At 36.9% G+C, this 24969-nt stretch overlaps 1 pseudogene; it reads left to right on the top strand.

The window, feature by feature from the left end:
- Positions 1–1612: 1612 nt before the first annotated feature.
- LOC139352702 (uncharacterized) lies at positions 1613–16954 on the top strand (annotated as a pseudogene).
- Positions 16955–24969: the final 8015 nt, after the last annotated feature.

Consider the following 24969-nt stretch of genomic DNA (forward strand, 5'->3'; position numbering starts at 1 on the left):
TTTACCATTGCAGGTGGTTCCCGCGGGAGCATTGTATGTACAGAGCTTTCCGATTTTTAGAAAACTATAAACTAATTACAATAATTTTAAGATAATGTTCCATTTCAATTTACAACCGTGTATGTTTACCGAAAACGAAATATAACGGTCTATGTATTACTTTGACATTAATTATCCGATCGTTCCTATAGCCTAGTACTCACATCGACGAAAACCGCGAGCTAACCATAGGAGAGAGCGAGAGGCAAACAGGCTCAACGCTTTTCGTTGGGTCTGTTTTTTAGAGCTATACTTAAATAATTTAAGGAAATACTAGATTTCGTCAGTGAATTCCGATGAACGCCGTTAGTCGCAGCTCAAAGAATAAAAAATGTGAACTTTCGGTGTGTTCGTGCAGAAGCGTTGTGGAAACAAAATATAAAAAATTAAAGGATAACCCAAAAAACGCCTGTAGGAGGTCAGTGCATATAAAAAAAGGACGCCTAATCCAAGCTGTTGTTCGTTATTGTGGGACTTGAATTTCGAATTTCATTTGATCAAAATCGGACGACTATATCATATAGCTGCCCTAGGAACGATCGGAAAATTGGTGTTTTCGGTGTTTTTTGTTCTTTTACTATTGGGAAAATCAATTCTTGTATTTTTAAGAAATTCGAACTAAATTGAATAATTATAGCTTTAAGGGTGTAAAAACTTCGTCTTGCCGAAGTTGACTTCCATTCTTGTTTAAATCGTCACATAACAAACCCAGCTGATTGACAGGAAGACCATGCCACATGCACTGCGGGTGAACTTCTTGAACTTCGAAATTCTTCGGTCACACTACAAAGAATAAGAATTTTCGACTAATGAAATTTTTAGCCGATCTGAGTACTAAGCTCATGACAGCTAATGATGTAGTCGTCCAATTTGATTTAAATTTTATTTGAAATTCTGAAATAATAAAAGAATGATATACCCAAGAGAGGAAGTTAATAAGTCAAGAACCACCAAAGTTATAATCTTATTAAATTAAAAAATCAATTTTTTTTTACCATTGCTATGGGAGCAATGGAATTTAGTTCTCCGATCCGAGTCGTTCCGACTTATATACTGCCTGCAATTAAAATAAGACTTTTGGGGAGTGAATTTCCAACGAATCCAGTACACCCTTTTACTCTACGAATAACGGGTATAACTATATGTTAGCATTCTGAGACAAAACTCGATGGGCTTGCAACGAAATTACTGCCGAAGATCATTAGAAGATAATTTTAGAAGCTTTGAGCACTAACATCAGCGAGTTTAAGTTATTTGAGGTATACAGTCTAAAATTAACGTTCAAATGCTAAAGTGACCATGCCTTCTTAACCAAACAAATTTCAGTAAAGGTGATATATAATTGTCTCTTTCAAAGCCGTAAAATAATCGCATTGCCGCATAAACAGGTTTTTGCCGATCCAGACTTATTTTCAACACCGAAACTTCAAAGCAGCTCAATCGATTTTATGCTAAAAAACAATTCATTACAGAAACGGGCCAGAAGACTCCGATATTGACCCTTTCCACCTTTACCCAGAATCAAAACGTTTCAAAACACATTGCTATTTCACAGTATAAATTTTATGGGCGCTTGCTGTTCAATTAACTTCTGACCAAAAAGCCCAAAAACAACACCCAGAAAAAGAGACAACAACAAGACCAACATAAATCCGGAATAAAAATCGATAGGAAAACTTGCTTAAACAGTTTAAGCTTTTGGCATGTCAGAAAACGCCTGAAGTAAGTGGTATGGTTGCGGCAGTAGAAGGAGGCGGACGAACATGGAGTAGCTACATTAACATGCGATTTCACCTCTTGAAACACCAAAGCTAACCCCCAGCCGCGTTAAAAGTACACTTCATTGACTGCAATTTGAATAGATAATGCTTTTTTAGGCATGTACTTATTGATCCGACAGTCCTTACAGTTAAAGGCAAATTAAATGCGAGAAAAAAAAACTTATAAAACCTGACTGCGATTTTAATATTTAACTTGTTTACAAATTCAATATTTTACAACCCGAAGAATGCTTAACATAGGCTACCACTTAAACGTCAGCACTTGAACGTGCAATGCCCCCAAATTTAAGTTTGTACTAGTTCATGTGCGGTTTTGATAGACATTTGACGCTTAACGCGGCATTAGAGGGGTAACAACCTATCTAGCTTTTCAATTTTCGACATTTCAATGTTCATTGACCAAAACGGAAATTATGCGGGTAAAATGAGCACCATGACCACTCGGACTCACATACAGTGGCTCGCAGCTTATTTCGTGCAGTTACCTAAAAAACTAAGAAAGATAACAGAAAAATTTAAATGCAGTATTTTAATAGGGAATATTAACATGTTTATTGAACGAAAATGATTTTCTTAATCATAAAAACAAACAAATTATTTAATAAAAACAAAATTTACAGTTTTTTCCATGCCGCAGCTTATTTCGTGCAGTTTGTTTAAAGGCAACATTAAGTCATTGAACCAGCGAGAACTTGTGCCTAAGCATTTTAAAAGTGGAAAAAGTCAACGGGGCTCTGCAGAAATGACATCCCTAAGCCCCAGTACAGTACAACACATCATACAACGATTTGTCCGAGAGAACCGCATTGAAGATAAACGTCGAAAAGCTCCTAATAATATTTTCAACGATCATGAAGAGCGCTGTATTGTCCGGTAAAATAAGGAAAACCCCGAGCTATCGGCTCCAAAAATAGCTGCAGAGGTCGAGGACGAAATGGGCAAGAAGTGTAGTCCTGATGCGGTGCGTCGTGTGCTGCACGATAATAACATAAATTCAATGGTCAAGTATCACGGATGAAGTCATTTATCAGTAAGAAAAATACTGCTGCTCGGCTAAATTGACAAAGCAGCACATACTTTTACCGATTTCGTTCTGGGATGACGTTATCTTTGCTGTCGAGTCAAAATTAAACATTTTTGGTTCAGATGGATGACAATTTGTGTGGCGGCGACCAAATACAGAGTTGGAGAATAAGCATCTGAAACCTACGGTCAAACATGGCGGGGGTGACGTCATTGTTTGGGCCTGTATGGCAGCCTCTGGCGTGGGCAACCTCATTTTCATTGATGGCATCATAGATGCCAAAATGTACCTCAACATTTTAAAGGATAACCTACTGCAAACTGCTGAAAAACTGGGCGTACGAGATCGTTTTCGATTTTACCAGAACCACGATCCGAAGCATTCAGCAGGAATAGCGAAGGCTTGGTTTGTCTGGAAGTGCCCTCATGTCTTCATAACGCCAGTAAAGTCTTCAGATTTGAATGTGATCGAAAATTTATGGGAAATCGCTATAAGAAGAAGGAAGAACAAAATCGATCTTCTTATGGAAGAATGGCAAAAAGTTCTAGTGAATGAGAAAACGTCTCAAAACTGTCCTGGGCATACAAGGGCATACAAAATATTAGCTGTTAACTACAAATAAAAGGTTAAGTAGAATTTACTGGACGAAATAAGCTGCGGCATGGAAAAGACAGTATGTGCTGTAGTACAATTCATCGTTTTTAGGCACTTAATTACTGCAAAAAGATCATCACCGAGCGCATAATAAGCGATGATTTTTTTGTTTGAATAGTGGAGATGGTCTTAGCATAGGCTTGTCCTTATCCTTTTGAAAAACAATCATTTTTATATTGTCCCCGGTAGGAATCAATCCCCGATCTTTCGTACAAGAGTTTGATCTGCTACCCTTTGGTCTACAAGGGCAGTCCGATAAGTACATAGCCTCACCGCCCGATGGCGTCACTATCGCAAGAGAAATGTACTATCGTGTAGTACATTCTCGTAGACGGCTACTGTCGAAATTTCAGCCGAATCGGATTCGTAGTTTTGTTTTGACTGCGTGTGGAATGGGACGTGTCCGCGGATTTTTGAAAAATGGAGAAAGAGCCATATCGGTCGATGATTCGACTCTTGTCCTTCGATGGCGACCGTAAAAAATTGGTTTAACGAGTTTCAACGTGGTCGCACGTCGGTTTTTGATGAGCGACGTCCAGGCTACCACGGAGGATAACGTGACAAAAATCCACGATCTCGTATTGGCAGACCGCCGAATGAAGATACGCGAGATAGCTGAGACAGTAGGCATGTGAAAAGACCGCGTGGGTCATATCCTGCATGAAATTTTGGGCATGAGAAAGTTGTCGGCGCGATGGGTGCCGCGTTTGCCCACTCCGGACAACAAACGCAACCGTGAGACCACTTCAAAGCAGTGTTTGACGCTGATTAAGCGCAATCCGAAGGAGTTTCTGAGTTGTTTAGTGACCGTCGACGAAACATGGATCCGCTGGTACACACCAGAGACCAAGGAACAGTCGAAACAGTGGACTTCACCCGGTGAACATGCTCCGAAGAAGGCTGTCCCATCAGCCGGAAAGGTGATGGCCACCGTTTTTTGGGACTCACAAGATGTGATCTACATGGACTACCTGAAGAAGGTCAAAACGGTCACAGGGCTGTACTATGCCGAATTATTGGGCCGATTCGCCGCCGAATTGCAGAAAATACGGCCTCATTTGGCGAAGAAAAAAGTGATCTTCCATCATGACAACGCACCAACACACACTTCCTCCCTCGCCAAGGCCAAATTGGTCGAATTGGGCTACGAACTGCTACCCCATCCACCATATTCTCCAGATTTGGCCCCGTGTGACTTCTGTTTTGTTTCCAAACTTGAAAAAGTCACTCGCTGGTCAGAAATTTGCGTCGAATGAGAAGGTCGTCGCCGCCTCAGAGGCCTATTTTGCAGACCTCGAAAAACGTATTTTTCAGACGGGTTAAAGAAGTTAGAAGATCGCTGGGTCAAGTGTATCGAGCTAAAAGCAGATTATGTTGAGAAACAAATCGCCACTTTTCCAAAATTTTCGTTTTTCTTTTGGAGCCCAAGTACTTATCAGACCACCCTCGTACAGTACCACATAAAGTCACCGCGGCAAAACCAAAGACTGCTTCAGGGGGCACAATCGAATTCAATTTTTTAAATTTTCTAGAACTGAGTTCCAGCACTTATGGACTTATTTTAAAGTAATTATTGGCATAAAAATCTAGTCTACTATTATTCTCAAAGAACTCCCCATATTGTAATTTTTGGTAAACCATTACATAACATTAAAATAATGTAATAAATTAATTAGTCGACTAAAAATTTGTATGTCATTCGATACTTAAAAATTAGGAATACTTTCTTCTTCGGCGCCTTGCCGCCGATGCGTTCGGCTCTGCATCGCAGTCGAATGCGTGATGACTTGGCGCCAGTGCTAAATCCTAGAACTACAGGGTGGTTCTAAGGACACATATGTACCATTTCAGTTTTGAATTGGAAAGTTGGAAACGGTAACCGAATGCTGTTAAGGTGGAAGCAGAGAGCTAAAAAACAAGGTGATGGTTGCTTTCCGGCTTTATAGATATCAATTTCCCCTGCCTTGGGGGACTTTTTTTTTTAATATAACATAAATTTATTTAACGTTGATGACGCCCCATAGGTGAAACTGCAGTGTAGCGACTTTCTTCCATTTATGGATCACTCAAAAAGCAAAAGTAATCATAACAAAAGGAATCATAACAAAATATTGATCCAAGGCCATACAATACATATCCTAAAATGCATTTTTGTATTCATTTAAGGTAATCGTTACCTAAAAAAATTTACCAATAGCCTTACACTTTAGGTACACCCAGAAAAATGATGAAGAAAAGTATATAAAATCGATGTAACCATCAGGTCAATCCGCAGAGCCTTTACACAGTGGAACACAGATATTTCTCCTTTGTATATCTCCAGTAGTTTTCAGTAAAAACAAATAAAACCACTTTGTTGCGGATTTTTTAGCAGTAAGCAGACACACGTGTATATTACTCGAGGAACCAAGTAGAAAGAGGAAGAATTACATAAAAGAAATAGTAATGCCGCACTATCCAGAAATACCAAAAACTATCGATATTCAATATACATATGTATATACTGTTTTTGCTTTTAATAATGTGATATTTCCACAAAAAGCTTAGGTCATGCATGACGATTAGGGTAAAGGGACTAACTCGTCAAATTTCACATGTGACGACACGTCAAAAATTCCAAATAATTGTAGCCCATTTTTCATATCGTGCCGACAATGTATTTTCATTAATATTATTAAGAATCCGCTTAATTTGTAAATGAGATAATTTTGACTGTACAGGTGGAGCAAAATTAAAAACATTTTCAATTTATTAGTGTTTCAGCAGAGCCAGAGTAAAGATTTGAGAAAAAGCAAGTCAGGTAAATACATATACAAGTATTAACATGATCTTTAGCAACAGTTCTCGGTAGTTTGTGTTTTTTTTGCGCCTTTTAAAAGTGGTGGCATCATATTTCCAACAGTACATTGTATGGTTTCGTGACACACATTTTGTAAGGTATGAAGACTTAATTTTTTTCAGTATTTGGTAACATATCGCTATTTTTTCATTTCTACAGCCGATAACTTCAAAACCAATTATTATAGCCGTTACTCGTAGAATAAAGGGGTATAGTAGATTGCCCGGAAAGTATGTAACCGGTAGAAGAAAGCGTTACCGACCCCATACAAAATATATATTTGTTCGTACCCAAAGGTACTCAACATGACCACACCCAACAAATCAAGCAGTAGCCAAGTTGGGAACAGTACCAGGCGCTCAGTAGCACCCACTGCATATGAGAATGGCTGATCAGCATATTATATGTCTCACTAACTCACCGTCTCACCGACTCAACGGCACACTGACCGGCCAATGCAGTCAGCACATTCTGCCGAGCCAACTACACAAACTGCTACCATAATCAAAACTCCCTGACCTACCTACCTACTTTAGAATATAGCGCACTTCACTAATCATTACACTAAACTTCCGTGTTCCAAGTAGTATATAAACATGTTCCAAATGAAGAATAAAACAGTTATCAACACACCTCTTAACTCCGCGGTTCTACTTCCTACATCTGGGAATAGGGCTCGTAATACACTATCTCAACTAGCAGCTAACCACGTTAGCTCACCCTCAGCGCAGCTCCAGCATCGCCTGTGGTCCGGCATCCCAGTAACCATCGTTACCATTGCCGCGACGCGATCGTCCTGCCATCAAAGCGTCCCCGTGCCAGCGACAAGTGCTCATTACCCCCTTGTCCCACGGTGTGACCCGGAAGTGTCTACTTCGGTTAGGCACAAACAATATTCTTGATCAGGATCACTACCCGATTCGATCTAGCCATGTCCGTATGTCCGTCTGCCTGCCCGCCCGTCTGTCCGTATGAACGCTGTGATCTCGGAAACTACAAAAGCTAGAGTGTTGGGACTGGCCGCAGATTCTTGGGCTTCCTGCGCAGCGCAAGTTTGTTTCAGCCGAGTGCTACACCCACTCTAACGCCCACAAACAACTATAAAACTTTAAACCGTCATCATATTTATACCCGTTACTCGTAGAGTAAAAGGGAATACTAGATTCGTCGGAAAGTATGTAACAGGCAGAAGGAAGCGTTTCCGACCCCATAAAGTATATATATTCTTGATCAGGATCACTAGCCGAGTCGATCTAGCCATGTCCGTCTGTCCGTCTGTCCGTCTGTCCGTATGAACGCTGAGATCTCGGAAACTATGAGAGTTACAATAGTGGGATTAGGCACGCAGATTCCTGGGCTTCCTGCACAGCGCAAGTTTGTTTCAGCAGGGCGCCACGGTCACTCTAACGCCCACAAACCGCCCAAAACTGTGGCTCCTATAGTTTTTATGCTTGAATAAAAATTTTAACTGAAATTTATTTTTCTCATCAATACCTATCGATTGACCCAAAAAAAAGTTTGCCACGCCCACCCTAACGCCCATTAACCGCCCACAAACTTCAAAAAATCGTACATATGAACGTGGATATCTCGGAAATTATCAAAGGTAGAGAATTGGGATTTCAGATTTAGATTCCGTAGCCTTATACGCAGCGCAAGTTTGTTACGCGAACATGCCACGCCCACAAACAGCGAAAACCTGTGATGCCCGCAATTTTTATGGTAGATAAAAAATTTTAACTGAAATGTATTGGTCTCAACAATACCTATCGATTGGTCCAAAAAAAATTTGCCACGCCCACTCTAACGCCCATAACGCTTAAATCTGTATACCGCCGGTAGGTGGCGCATTTTAATCTCGCTTTGCTGCTTGCATATCTCCATTTAGCTGAGTATCGGGTATCTGATAGTCGAGGTACTCGACTATAGCGTTCTTCCTTGTTTTTTATATTTTGTACAAATTTAAATGTTAGTTATTACAAATACCTTTCTTCATGGCAAAAATTATTGAAATCGGACCAGTCATTAAAAATCAATATTTTGCAATTCAATCGAGATTTCACACCACATGCAGCAAAGCGTTTTTCACTAATACGTCACCAGGCCGCTAGGGGCGCTAAAGGATAGTTGGCGCTGTAGGTCAAGTGACGCTATAGAAGAAGAAGGTATGTGTGTTAGTAAAAAAAGCAGAGTTGCTTTAAGCATAATTCCATCTTTCTCGCGCTCTTTTAAGCTGAGTATCGGATATCTAATAGTCAAGCACTACTAATAGTAGTGCCCGTAACTCGTAGAGTAAAAGCGTATACTACATTCGTCGGAAAGTATGTAACAGGCAGAAGGAAGCGTTTCCTACCCCATAAAGTATATATATTCTTGAACACTTCTATCACTTCTATCATGCTCCTGAACCTACTGTCCTGAGTTTCTTGCTAGAGGTTTCGCCTTTTAAAAGATGTTTACCCTTTTAAAATTCTATGTTTTAAAAGCTAACAAGGAAGAACGCTATAGTCGACCAAAAGGAAATGGAGATATGCAAGCAGCAAGGCGAGATTAAAATGCGCCACCTACCAGCGGTAGACAGATTTAAGCGTTATGGGCGTTAGAGTGGGCGTGGCAAATGTTTTTTTTGGATAAAATGATAGGTATTGACGAGACCAATACATTTCCCTTAAAATTGTTTATCTAGCATGAAAATTGTGGGCGTCACAGGCTTGGTCGGTTTGTGGGCGTTAAAGTGGGCGTGGCAAACTTTTTTTTGGTCAATCGACAGGTATTGATGAGAACAATACATTTCAGTTAAAATTTTTATTCTAGCATCAAAACAGTAGGAGCCACAGTTTTGGCTCAGTTTCCGAGATCTCAACGTTCATCCGGACAGACGGACATGGCTAGATCGACTCGGCTAGTGATCCTGATCAAGAATATATGTACTTTATGGGGTCGGAAGCACTTCCTTCTGCCTCTTAAATACTTTCCAACGAATCTAGTATACCCTTTTACTCTACGAGTAACGGGTATAAAAAATGCTCCATGTTCCATGTGTATGTATGTATTTGGCATATTTGCCTATGGCGTATATTCTAATTGTTCCATTTATAAATATGCTCCTTCGTGAATATTTATATTATTTATATTTAGTAATCACTTTCCTTACTTGCTTTTTGTTATGTTTCGTTCCGATACCGGCCTACTTACACACAACACTTGACACTTTTTAAGACAGAGCGATTCGAGATGGGAGACCCTTCGATCATTCGATATCCATATCAACAGTGTTTATTGGTTTTCTCTTTTGGAACTTTTCCATTACTTGCTTTCAGTTAACTTTTTATTAAATATTTTACCGCTAAAAAAAAGTTCAGTAGCAAATTCAATAGCTATTTTTGACCGTACTTCACAAGTCTAATCAAAGTTTACACATCAAATGTTCTAGGCTATTTTTGTGATCTCATTGAGTTTTCGAGCTACGAATTAAATGTGACAGCCCCGTCGAAGCAAATATAACACAGGCACGGAGCCGCGAGTGTACTGCAGAATGAAAAAGTGTCTTGATGTAATAGTGAGTTTAGTGATTTAAGGTCTAGCACCAATAAAATAAAAATAAAACAAGGAAGAACGCAACAGTCGAGTACCTCGACTATCAGATACCCGTTACTCAGCTTAAGAGACCAAAGGCAAATGGAGATATGCAAGCAGCAAAGCGATCTCAATATATGGTTATGTGGAAGGTAGACAGATTTAAGCGTTATGCGCGTTAGAGTGGGCGTGGCAAACTTTTTTTTGGATCAATCGATATTTATAGTTTCCGAAATCTAATTGTTCATACGGACGGACTGGCCTGGCTAGATTGACTCGGCTAGTGATCCTGATCAAGAATATATATACTTTATGGGGTCAGAAACGCTTCCTTCTCCCTGTTACATACTTTCCGACGAATCTACTATACCCTTTAACTCTACGAGTAACGGGTATTCAAACGATTTACCATAAAATTAATTTGGATCTTAATGCAATTTATGTAAAGTGTGGAGTGTTGTTGTAAGCGGAACAGGTCGACATAGCCAACCGCACGCCCTAATAGCCCGTTTAAACAACATCAAATCGAATTCTTTGGCCCATTTTAACCAATAAGGGATCCAGAATCCTCGACTACTTGAGTACCACATCGAATTACAGAGAGAACAGTAAGGAAACATTACTAAGCAGTACTCTGAAAAAATGTTAAACTATTATTTGCCACAAAACGCCAAATTTACGCTAGTCACGATTTTGTAATTTGCGAGTATAGACTATGGCTGCCTTCTTTGAAAATGGAGAAAAAGAGCGAACAAAGATGTAAAAGACATAAAACAACGAAGCCAGGCGTCCAAAAATGATTAAACATAAAAATGCTACACATATAAAAAATGCTCGCACACATAAACCTCATTAATGAGAGCTAAGGACGACACGTGGTAGAGGGCCAAAACTGGCGGAAGAAATAAAGGCGATAAATGCGTTGAAACATGCTTGGCAATTACTCATTTTACGATGACCGCATGGTCGACGGGGCGTATGCGTTACGCCTCCAAAGGCGGCTACACAGGTTGGTCTCGCGAACTGTCCAAACGCTTAAATACAGAAAGCCCTGTCGACAATTGTTGCGGTCTTGTAACAGAGAGAGGGTATAATAACTTCTGTTTATGGGCCTTTACGTATCAGGACGCTACTGAAATGATTCCATGTGAACACTTTTCGATATTTTAGCCTTTTCATCGAAAAAAGCAATTTAAAAATCCCTATAATAACCTACACAAGGCTCGCAATATCTATTCAGAAAGAGTATCTTCTATTCCTTTTGCGTTCATTTAGTTCCCTCCTTATTTTCCTTTTCGTTTGTGAAGAACTAAGAGACACACTTGTGCACTCAACAAAAATTGTACCTTACATTTTAGAAATTCGCTATTAAATTTTTTTAAGGAAATGGTTACCATTTACAGTTAGTCACAAAAGTATTTGTTGCTTAGTGGTTCATAAACAAATTTAGTTATATTTTAACACAAAAGTAACATATTGATTATTTTTATCATTTCATGGGTTTTAACACATACAGTGACGAACTTAAGTGATGGCATTTAGCATCTTTATCTTCAAGTGCGCTTTTCTACCTCTTTAAATGTTTTATAAAATTCAAGAAAATTATTTTGAATAAAGGGAATAGCTCAATCAATTTAAAACAAATTAAATCAAAACTAAATTTTTAAAATTAAAAAACAAAAAAAATAAGCATATTTTAAACAAAAGTCTTGGCACACTTGTGGTTTTAATAACTATTTCGTTAAAATTGAACCCATTTGGTGGCTTTTTTTTGCCAAATCCGCTTTGTCTTTATATCTTAAGTGATATAAAGCTAAATTAGTATCATAAAATCGATTTAATATCTTAAATTACACCAAAAATGGTTTTATAATAGTTTTTTTTAGGATCAGGGTCAGTTGTATACTAACATTTGTGAATGATTTTATCGTTAAGAGCTTTTTATGGCGTTCTAAGGACTCTAACTATGCAAAAATGCATACCGAATCCTTTAGCCACTTGAAATGATTATTATGTCTCATAAGAAGATTAAAAGGACCCAGAAGCCAGTTGGGATGCTTAGATACTGGTTTTGATCCATAAATGGTTATATTCTTGACCTTTATTATCAGTTGATTTGTTATATTTATTATATAAAAAATAACAAAAGATGAAAAAAAGTAGCTTCATTGCTGTACTAGAATCGCCCCCTCAAACAAGAACAAATTACCTTATGTTGTAGTAGGACACATACATACCTGCAATGCCCACTGTTCTATATGTGGTAAAATATATTCTTATGACACCCACTGCACGATAGAATAAGCGGGAAACCTAGCCCACGCTAACTGTAAGCATTATATTGTCATCCCTTTCTACCTAGTAACTTAGAATTAGGAGACCGATAGTATTTGTCGAATCAAATAAAACGGGGCCTACTATATGTATATCTTGTCAAAGAAGGTGAAACGGGGTTTTGCTTTATCGCTGGCATTCCTTAGTTTTACCAAAGATAATATAAGCAAGGAAGAACGCTATAGTCCAGTACCTCGACTATCAGATACCCGTTGTTTAGCTAAGGGGACCAAATGGAAATGGAGATATGCAAGCAGCAAAGCGAGATTAAAATGCGCCACCTACCGGCGGTTGACAGATTTAAGCGTTAAGCGTTAAAAATTTGACACGCTCACTCGGGCGTTAGAGTGAGCGTGTCAAATTTTATTTTTGGATCAAATTGACAAGACCAATACATTTCAGATAAAATTTTTTATCTAGGATGAAAAGTGTGGGCGTCACAGGTTTGGGCGGTTTGTGGGTGTTAGAGTGGGCGTGCAAGGCTACGGAATCTAAATCTGAGATCCCAATTCTCTATCTTTGATTTTTCCCTTTCTGTCAACTTTTAGATTTATTGCCGTAAAAATAAAACTAAACTGAAAGTAAACAACACAGCAACATAAAACACATCTTCAACCAAGGAAATAAGCTAGCTTCGGCAAGTCGACGTTTCTATACCCTTGCAGGTCGTTGCCCTGGTAGCATTGTAGCATTGTCTCCTTCATTGCGTTGCAAACTTCTGACTGAAATCGTTGTACCCTCTGCATCAATCGTTGTACCCGCTCCTCAGAGCGGATTCGAATGTAGTACGCCACAGCTTGTTTAGAATTAGTAGGCGCAATATGAGCAGGCGCGAAAAGAATCGAAAAACGAAACAAAAAAATTGAGTTTTGACTTTTTGGCAGCTCGGAGTACCGGGAGCGAGAGAGCCAGTGTAGAAAGAGAAAGAAGCAAAGAAACTGCATTATAAAAATACACTGGTGGAAAAAATAAAGGAAACAATTTTCACTTCTGCACTTCTTATTAAATAGCTAAGTACGAAAGTTCTGGGCTTCTAACCAATAACATGTGGAGCACTGAAAACTGTTCTTTATTTTGTGTTACACCTTGAGCCTCATTCACCGTTATTATGTGTTGTGTGCATAATTTTCAGGGGCGCACACATGTTTGGCCTCGAAAAAAAATAGAAACACAACTTATTTCAACAAAAACTTCGGCATAGACTCTTTTTATTTCAAATTTTTAGGTTTAGTTTAAAATCCTGTTTATAATTACGACTTCTAGGCTCAGAATGGGTCGAGGAGTGCACTGCGCGGCTCCGGAAAGGCATATAATAAAGCAACTGAGTGATGAAGGCAAGTCAATGACTAAAATAGCTGATTTAATGAATTGCTCAAAGAAAAAGTGTTCTCCGCGGTTCATTACATCGATAAAAAGGAGAACAGAGATAGAAAGCGAGACAACCAAAAGGTTTGACGACATTTTGGCTCGAACAATAAAAAAGGACATATTCCTTAGAGGGAACATAATGCTATGGGGATGCTTTTCATCTTCTGGAGTTAGTCCTCGCCGATGCCTTGCAGTATTGCAATGTAAAGGCAATACTACTAAATATTAGTTTAGGAGCCATTATGGGTTAAAAAAAATAGTGTTTATGAAGTTTCAACGTTTTGTTTCTATTATTTTTTCTAGGGAAAAAACCGAAAATGAATTCTTTAAGTCCACACATGATTTATAAAAATCTTTTTGTTCCTTATTATAAAACATACTTAAGTAAAGGTTAAATAAAAATATATATGAGATATATCTACTTTGTTTTTTATGAAATAAAAAAAAATACGAAAGCGAGTAAGCCGTTCCTATTATTTTTTCCACCAGTGTAGATTCTACACGCGTGAGTCTAGATGCCGCCTATGTATACATATTTGTTTACTTGTAACGCATCTTGATATTTAATGGTCTTTGGTTCTTACTTATTTCGTAGTCTGTATTATCTTTTGCTGAATTTTTTTAAAGTTGTTACGTGTCAAATATTGCACTCGGGTTTTTTCCAAAATCGTCTCATGTTGCCAACGTCTAGTCTAGTTTCGACAATAAGATTAGAGACAATCAGAAACTAAGAGCAGCCTTCCATAATCATGTTTTCCCATTCGGCGAAAATGTAAGATAATGGGTTAAGAAGCCCTATATAAAAGAAAATATTTCATGAAAATTTATTTCGTTTGAAACTTTCTTATTTTAATGGTAAATTGCCTTAAATTGAAGGCAATTTTTCTTGAATGTATGGTGTTTTTTTTGTTTTAAAGGTAAAGCACCTTAAAAACAAGAGCAAGTGCCCACAAAATTAAAACAAATTTGCATATAAAAATCGTGTTTGGACATGTTTTGCTGGTTCTCGGCAAACATTATCTGCGGTACTTAATCCAGGAATTTTTTTAGGATTATTTGACTTAGTGCCCTTTTTTACTATAATTTGAGAGGGTGAGAAGGCAAGGTTATATTTGGCCGCTCCATGCATGTAACTAGAGTCATATAAACTGAAAGTATTTATTAAGCAGAATCGGGGAAATAACATAAATATCAAACAACATACTTTTTGAGAAAAATCTTCGTGGTCGCTGCGAGAATCGAACTCACGACCGCTGGGGGTTCGCAATTGAGAGCACTACCGCTGCACCACAGAAACATCTCGCAAGGCGACGCGCAAATAGGGTTCATATCTCAATTTGTGCTAAGAACAATTTCTCTATTTAATTCTAAGAAATATCACTAATGACAACAAATTATGTTTTATTTGACCCAATTAGACTAAATGCATTAAAAAACTATTATTTTAATGTACTATACAATATCTTTGTTTTTATTTTTACGTGTTCTAAATTTAGTTTGCCTTTGCACACAAAATTGTTTAAGAATTCAATTCTAAAAACTTGCACAAAAAAGAAAAAGAAAATGTTGACTCTTCGTGGGCTCGAACTCACGCCATTTAGATGAGTTTGAAAGTTCATCGCATTAGACTGCTAGGCCACCGATTTTCATATTTCAAGGGCGATTTTCTATCTTCAAGGCCGATTTTAGATGATTTTTTGTTCTACGAAATACGGCGATTTGCCCTAAATATGATAAAATATTAATAGAACAATTTCTCAATTTAATTCTAAGAAATATCACTAATGACAACAAATTATGTTTTATTTAACCCAATTAGACTAAATGCATTAAAAAACTATTATTTTAATGTACTATACAATATTTTTGTTTTTATTTTTACGTGTTCTACATTTTGTTTGCCTTTGCACACAAAATTGTTTAAGAATTCAATTCTAAAAACTTGCACAAAAAAGAAAAGAAAATGTTGACTCTTTGTGGGCTCGAACTCACGCCATTTAGATGAGTTTGAAAGTTAATCGCATTAGACTGCTAGGCCACCGATTTTCAAATTTCAAGGGCGATTTTCTATCTTCAAGGCCGATTTTAGATGATTTTTTGTTCTACGAAATAATTGGCATTTTCGAAAAATTAACCCTAAAACATGTTTGCTATGGCGATTTTCCCTATACTTAGAACGATTTTCATAATGTTAGGGCGATTTCATGTTTAGTAGGTTTTTTTAGTATTTAGAAAAATAATTTTATGAGTGTATGTACAGAGCTTTCCTACTCTTAGAAAACTAAAAACTAATTTAAATTTAATTTTACTACCTCATATGTTTATCGAGAACTACACTATATGATTAAGGGCCGGTTTCTCGAGTGCCGGCTACCGATTCTCGAACTGAAAAAGTCCTTGCTAAGCGATTTTGGTTTTCTCGAGCCTCAACGTAAAAGCTAATTTTGACAGGGACTCAGACTCCCTGTTAAGTCTTTTTAAACTCGATAAAAAGATAGCTATTTTCGCAAAGCCTACTAAGATAAAATAATACAATCTGAAACATGAACAAAACCTACAAAGTTTTGTTTTTGTTTTAGACAAAAACTAGTTTCCATTGGCACTGAATTAAAAAATAAATTGTTAAAAGAAAGGTGTATTTATGTATTTATATCGATCTGGCAACTCCGATAATTATATAGAGTTACCGGAGTTTAATTGAGACCATTTCACGATTTCAGGTTGAATTTATAGTCAACTTTCCTTTGTTGCTGAATTCACGAAATGGAGTTTATGCACACACGAATCGGCTGAAATCGCGAAATGAAAGCGTGAATTCGGCATCGCAACACAGTAATAGTATATGATATCAGCCTCAAAGCGTGAATTCGTGATGCGCAACCAACTTAACGCTACAAATCAGGTGGCAACGCCGTGCATAAAAGTTGAAATTAAAACGCAAATGTAAGAAAGAAAATGGAATAATTATTGAAATAGCCATAAAATCGAAGAGATCGTTTTGGTCAGACGCCGAGATAACCGAGCTGCTTGGCCTGGTGAAGGAAAATAATATATTGAGCAAGCTCGATGGGAAGACCAAGGGAAACAACCTAGTTTACAGTTTCTGTAATTTTTAATGATTTCATTTGATTTTTAGACAAGGCAAACGTCGTGCAGATGCTTCAGAAGATGTCAGACGACAACAAGGAGGCGTTGGACAGGCTGGAGGTGCAGAACCAGGAGTTCCTTGAGCCTCAACGGGAAATCGACGCCACCTTTGTGCAGAGCATGCGCGATGTTCTTGCGGAGGATCGGGCTGAAACCCAAAGATTCATGCGAGAATTCTTTAACTCCAATTAAAGATGAAATATTTCGAAACAAAAGTAATTGTGCAATTTTCATTTATTTTGAACTGCTTCGCAAAAGAAAGTTAGAAACAATGTATTCCTTAAGGTGTTCCCTAAGGTTAGATGAATCGCATTCAGGAGATTCCAGTACTTGGTTACAACGCCAGTCTGGTGGTTGCTGGTTACTTTCAGATTGGCGTAAACTTATCCTTTCTTATTTCCACGAAGTTATGAAGAATTTCAGATTCTTTAAAGACCGTCGCGTCATAGACACTTCCTGGAAATTTCATGCAGACGTCTCTTAACCTAAAAATAAATAATATTTGGAAAAACAACCAATATCTAAATATGTTTTTACTTACAAGTAATTGTTTTCAACTACAGCTTGCATGACCATCGATGTCCATCCCTTTCGATTGACGAAATCCATGTACCCAATTTTTGGGGCTTTAGCAGGAATGTGTGTTCCTAAATAATTAACACTGGTTAGAAATGTAAACGACTTGGATGTGTGGACTGTATGTAATTTAATTCTTGCCAGTTGCGAAGCCTATTTGATACTGATCTGAATTTCACAAAAAGACGCCGACGTAGCGGCGTTGCCAGAATCGAAAAAGTAGATATATATATGTATGTCGATTTTCTGTTACATAAGATAGAGATGGCATTATGCGCCTAAATATGAGAGTTTATTAAAGACAGCAACCGTTCAGGAACGGATACATAGCGTTTATAATTTGTAACTAATACTCTAAAAGGCATTTTACCGTCAATAGCTCCAATCACGTTAGGAATGTGACACTTTTTTTGAAATGCACCTGCATTTTAAATGCATTCACTTAGTTTTGGGAATGAAATTAATTCACTCGTATGTTTAAATATTGCTTTAACCACAATATGAAATTACTTGTGCACAGTAATTTTATGCACTCCAAATACATTTCCAATCACTCGATACTCGGCACAAGTCACCAGTTTATATACGAAGATCGCAACTTGTTTCTCCAAGGGAACTGGAACGGTTAGAAACATGCTCTGCACCGGTAAGTGGGGACGTATCAATTCGCACAGTTCGAAAAATGATCTCTTTGACATCCTTAAGTTCTCAAAAACAAATTTTCATTTTTTGGCTCTTGCATAAGTGACCAAAATGAATTGCTTCTTGGCCTGCTCCTAAATCTTCGCACTCTAGGTGTCCTCAGGCTGAGAGTCGAGGTTGCTGCCGGGTAAACCTGCTTCAGCATCCTGTGACTCCTGGCCACCAAAAACCGCCTCGCTTTTAATAAAGCCATCGATCTTCTGTGCCTCCACTCAGCAACTTTGGAAATAAAATTTCCGGTTCTTATTTTCCCATTGTAAATTAAGAATTTAAGTTTATCCATCGCGTTGTTTGGTTTGATTACTTTTTGTGAAAGTGTGACCAGACTAAAATCTAATTTTTCACGTCTGGCATCTCTACTGAAATCAAATCACGAAATGATATGTGTCGCATAAACAGGGGTTATTTCTATATCGCGCTTTTAAGAAATCGTGATTCCCATAGCATAAACATAGCATATATCTTGAAGCTCCCATAGGAATAATCGAAAAAAAAAAATTTAAGAAAATTATATCTTTGGTGTTTTTTTAACATATAACCTCCTAAGCTTGGGAATACAATTTTTTAATTAGTTCTGAATTTAAAATTTATATGATCAAAATCGGACGACTATATCATGTAGCTGCCATAGGAACGATCGGAAAATTGGTGGGAAAATAATATGAAACAAATTATAGCTTCGGTGTTTTTTAACATATAACCTCCTACGCTTGGAAATAACATTTTTAAATTAGTTCTGAGTTTTAAATTTAATTTTATCAAAATCGGACGACTATATCATATAGCTGCCATAGGAACGATCGGAAAATTGGTAGGAAAATAATATGAAACAAATTATAGCTTCGGTGTTTCTTAACATATAACCTCCTACGCTTGGAAATAGCATTTTTTAATTAGTTCTGAATTTGGAATTTAATTTTATCAAAATCGGACGACTATATCATGTAGCTGCCATAGGAACGATCGGAGAATTGGTGGAAAAATAATATGAAACAAATTATAGCCTTGGTGTTTTTTAACAACCCTCCTTCGCTTGGAAATAACATTTTTTAATTAGTTCTGAATTTCGAATTTAATTTTATCAAGATCGGACGACTATATCATATAGCTGCCATAGGAATGATCGGAAAATTGTTGGGAAAATAATATGAAACAAATTATAGCTTCGGTGTTTTTTAACATATAACCTCCTACGCTTGGAAATAACATTTTTAAATTAGTTCTGAGTTTTGAATTTAATTTCATCAAAATCGGACGACTATATAATACTGCTGCCATAGGGACGATCGGGAAATTGGTTGGAAAATAATATGAAACAAATTATACCTTCGGTGTTTTTTAACATATAACCTCCTAAGCTTGGAAATAACATTTTTTAATTAGTTTTGAATTTCGAATTGAATTTTATCAAAATCGGACGACTATATCATATAGCTGCCATTGGAAAGATCGAGAAATTGGTAGGAAAATAATATGAAACAAATTTTAGCTTCGGTGTTTTTTAACATATACCTTCTACGCTTGGAAGTAACAATTTTTTAATTAGTTCTTAATTTCGAATTTAATTTTATCAAAATCGGACGACTATATCTTATAGCTGCCATAGGAAAGATCGGGAAATTGGTAGGAAAATAATATGAAACAAATTTTAGCTTCGGTGTTTTTAACATATAACCTTCTAAGCTTGGAAATACAATTTTTTAATTAGTTCTGAATTCTGAATTTAATTTTATCAAAATCGGACGACTGTATCATATAGCTGCCATAGGAACGATTAAAAAATTGGTGGGAAAATAATATGAAACAAATTATAGTTTCGGTGTCTTTTGACATACTATCTTATGCTATTGGGAATATCATTTTTTGTATTTTTAAATATAATAATTATAACTGCAAGGGTATACAAACTCCGTCTTACCGAGGTTAACTTCCTTTCTTGTTTTTGAATAGTTTTTAAAATATTTTATTGATCATTCCTATAGGAGCCGACTTATAAACTTCCTTGTATAGAAATAAAACTTATGAGAAGGTTTCATCCCTTTAGCTCTATAACTGAGAGACTAGATTGCGTAGAAACGGACAAACGGACGGACGGACAGAAGGTCTTGGCTACATCTGAAAAGATACGACTTTAATTAAAAACATATGCTCCTTCAAGTCATCAACATACTTCCACACTAGTTGGAAGAGCAATTTATTATTATTATATTTGTCTACTTTTGGTCTTACAGAGAATTCCGTCGAATGACACCTCACAAGTTAAAATCGGATGTTCCGTTTGCGGGTTTTTATGAATCTCTTTTTGCCTTCAGGGTTTTGCGGATTTTATTGGTGTATTAACCCTCAGTGCCCAAAGTTTTTTTTTCAAAAAAAAGATTATTTTTGGGTTCGACATCTTAAAAGTAAAGGTTTGTTCTGGCAAATTTTTAATTTTTCACGGATCGAGTTTTTGAGGACTTAAACCTTGGACTGCCTAGAGGTGTCTTTGGGATAGCAAAAAATGTTCAGGAAAGTAAATAAAGAAAACCTCGTTAGACAAAAGAAATAACAATTAAAATTAACGTAACTTAAATTTACAAAACTCCATAACATTTTCGTACAAAAAGTTCGTCTTCTTATTTGTGACGAAAATCGTAGAAAGTCTTTTTGCTGGGAAAGGCTCAGGTTTGTGTTGCATTTACGGCATACAATTTGTGTTACGGAAGTGCAACTAGGTAGCTTACAGGTTTTTTTTCCAGCGCGTGATATAAAGATCGGAAAATGCTTAACGCCATCATAACGCACATCATTAGACGGTAAAAAAGTTTTCTTTCCTATGTAGCTCTTTATATTTTCAACTTGTCTTGTGCTCCCTGGACCTTTTGGCAAAGAAGGAGTTTGATCGGAAGTTTGGGAGTTGGTGTTTGTGATGATTAATTCAACCGACCAAAAATTTTAACATGTTATAATTTTATCTGATCAATAAAAGTAAAAAAACAAGAAAGAACGCTATAGTCGAGTACCTTGACTATCAGATACCCGTTACTCAGCCAAAGGGAAATGGAGATAAGCAAGCAGCAAAGCGAGATTGAAATGCGCCACGTACCCGTGATCTCAGTATATGGGTATGTGGGCGGAAGACAGATTTAAGCTTTATGGGAGCTTTTTAGATCAATCGATAGGTATTGACGAGACTAACACATTTCAGCAAAAAAAAGTATCAAAACTGTAGGAGCCACAGTTTACAAAAATAACATTTGGACTTTCCGTAGAATTTTTTTTTATTATTATTACTTTTACAAACAAAATTGGTATATCTTCATTTACAGCGCTAAAATTTTACACGAATCCCATATGTATTTACTTAGACTACAACTACTAGGAATATTAAGAATTGGTGAACTTTATAGTAAATATATATATATATATATATATAGTAGTAAAAACAATATAGTAAAAATGGGAAATAAAACCTTGTGGTGCTTGTATTTATTAAATAAAAATTTTTATATGTATAACTTCGAATTTATTAGTAAAAACCATAATTTTAAAAGAAAATCAATGACTTAAATAATATAAGCATTAAACCGATTCCACCTCAGTTTCTCCTTCGCTATCGCTCTTGTCGCTCAGCTTCCTTCGGAAAGGTGTGCATTTTTTTTGGCAACTTCTGTTTAGTAGATATTATTGGATCGGAGCTAATCAAGGACATATTCAAATTGTCCTGATTGCTCTTCACTCTATCCATTTTTCTCGAATAACATAATCTGTATTTTGTGTAGTCCTTGTTCCGAGCTTCATATGACAGATACCCTATTGGTAATAACGCATTCGAAATAATTTCAGCACAGTGAATTAAAAACTTGGGTATCGTTGTATCATATAATGACATGGATACAGCAGTTTCATAAGCGCATTCTTCGAATAGTTGTATGTCTACCTCATGTCCTGATGCAGCGACAACCATTATGGTGTGGAACCTTTTTATTAGCTGCAAATCAACCCCAGGTAATTTTCACAGAAACTTGGGCATTCTGAAAAACCGTCGCGTGGTGTTGCCATCATTGAAACTGGCCTTGGAACATCTACTATTAACCCCTTCTCAGATCTAAGCATCATTTTAATTTTTTTTTGGTCTGGTGAACAGTATTTTTATCCTCTTCCGATCTTGCCTGTTATTCATTTAGAGGCACTCAAAAAATCGAACCCATCCATTTAATACTAAAATACCATAATGTAAGTTCTCAGTAACAATTGTGTTTATCATCCGATCAATATCCTTGAAATCCTTGGTGGAACCACACAAATAACGTTTTTGCGTCGAAGTGGTGTGCGTTATGGCATTGCAAACCTTTCCATCTATCATTGAAAGAATCAACTCATGTTTGACCTCTAGATGCCTATCTCCAAAAGATACTTTTGACAATGTTATGTACTCTATCTTTTTCTTTTTGTGAAACAATTGTCGTTTCCTGGACGAAGGCAATTTTGAGTGGACGGCAAAAACTTGTGGGCGATGGTCTTGGATTTTGCCAAAACACCTTTATTTTTGTACACAAGTCTTAAAGGTACAATTGATGTTATCAATACTGAAGAATCGCTAAATTATAAGTTAAGAGGTATGAGCCGAGGTGCCATCAAACCCCCAGTTTGATCTGAGTGTAAGATTCTCATTATCGCATTCTGCATTATTGATAACACAAACCTGAAGTAAGATCAATCGTTCAGTAGTAATATCAAGAAGAGCCTGTAGCTTTATTTAAGCTTCAGTTTCGCTTATGGTCTGACTTCCTTGGATAACAATCATGCTTTGTCTTTTGAACTATTATGTAGGATGGATCTTTTGTAGATGTCCGCCAATGTCCGCCAACGCGTCTTTTTTAGGCTGAATTGTGATCTCCAAACTTTTGTCAACAATGTTCTTATAGCACGTTTCAGTTGTTGGGGAAGTAACAGCCACGGCTCTCTCTTAAAGTTTTGGTTTTCTTTAATTTGCCATCTTGGCCACGTTCCCCAAAAGAAAGTTCCCTTCGGCCGCGCTTCGACTCCTTTGACATAAAAAAAGTATTTGACTATCCATTCCGTATAGGAATTGACAAGTCTACCCACGGATAACATCATCCATTTCGCGCTCGAATTCTGCTATATCTTCATCTGAAAGCTTAACAATATTCTTCACATATCCAGATAAAAACAAGGAAGAACGCTAAAGTCGAGTACCTCGACTATCAGATACCCGTTACTCAGCTAAAGGGACAAAAGGGAAATGGAGATATGAAAGCGAGATTGAAATGTGCACCCTACGTTTGTGGGCGGTTTTTGGGCGTTAAATTTGGCGTGGCAAACTTATTTTTTGGTCAATCGATAGGTATTGATGAAAACAATACATTTCAGTTAAAATGTTAAAAAATTGTACGAGCCACAGTTTTGTGCGGTTTGTGGGCGTTGGAGTGGGCGTGGCACGCTACTGAAACAAACTTGCTCTTATAGTTCCGAAATCTCAGCGTTCACCGGGACGGACAGAAAGACGGACAACCGGACATGGCTAGATCGACTCGGCTAGTGATCCTGATCAAGAATATATACCCTTTATGGTATTTTCAGTTAAATTTGAAAGTTATGAAATAGTGGCTGTAAAAACGCAATGGTAAAGGTAAGTAAAAATCTATAAAAACATATGTTTAAACATATATTTACCGGTTACAAACAATCACTCTAGCTAAAGACTTGAAACATATATTACAAAACCACACACATATTATATCTAATGAAATAAGAGAACACTAGTTCATACGCTGTTCATCTTTACCAATTTCTTCCTTAGTTTGATTGCGGCAGCCGATATTAAATTTGACTATTTACGATGTTTACAATTGTCAAAAACAGCTGACCGAAAAACTGCTGACACAGCTGATCAAAACAATTAAGTTTTTGTTAAAAAAAATATTTTTTTAAAAATTTCAAAAAATTTGTAAATATAGTTAAGGGTTCAAATTTATTATTGCCATTTTCAAAACTTTTTTTTTTATTTTTTTTGTGAAAGTTATCACTCAAAGTGACAAGGCAATATTCATTTTTCGTATTTTTAAAAACGAAAAAAATTAAGTTTCAGCTTTGGTTTCGCATTATGACATTTCTGCAAGACATAGGACCATAATTCTTTCATTTTCTAATGAAGAATTTTATTTTTTTTGTCACATATGTATACCCTTATTGAGCAACTCAAAAATTTGTATTTAGAATTAATAGCCTAATTTATTCGACGAAACAAAATGTAAGCATTTACAATGACTAAATCAAGCATATGTGTAAATAGTCGATTTGTGTACTTGTTACTTTTTACTGGAATCTTATAACGACCAATAAGTCCATCAATTAGGTCGACACCACCCATATTGCTATTGTATTCGTGGATTACATTGGGGTAATCTATGTCAAAACGTATAACCTGACCTTTTAAATTCGTTTTATTCAGGAATGGCTGTTTGCCCGCGTAAGTCGAATCAAGTCGTACTGCCTTAATGTCCTTCTAAGCCGTCAAAGACAATTCGACTACTGATGAAGATCCATCAAATTCAGTGAAATATCCACAAACTGGTCAGTGAGAAGCTTAGTTCCCAAAGAAAATTTGAGGTATACAAGAAGCGTGAAAGAAGTATTATAACTGTCGAAATGACGTGGCTTTAAAATTCGGAACACTGCGTGTTAGTCGAACAACTACATTTGCAGCCCCACCAAGATCTGGCTAGCAGGTTTAAGCAACGTTGTCTCCTGCTCCCCAATATATCTCAAAATTATAGGAAAAGGCAGAGGATTCACACAAATTGAAAAACTTCACTCCCCATTTGTGGGGTTTGTCTGGTAAATATTGTCGAAGAAAGGTCTGACGAACTGACTGAAACTGGTGCCACAACATCCTTTTCAAAACTGTCGATTATGGATCTATAGCC

This window comes from Drosophila suzukii, chromosome 3, assembly GCF_043229965.1.
Source record: "Drosophila suzukii chromosome 3, CBGP_Dsuzu_IsoJpt1.0, whole genome shotgun sequence".
Lineage (NCBI taxonomy): Eukaryota > Metazoa > Arthropoda > Insecta > Diptera > Drosophilidae > Drosophila > Drosophila suzukii.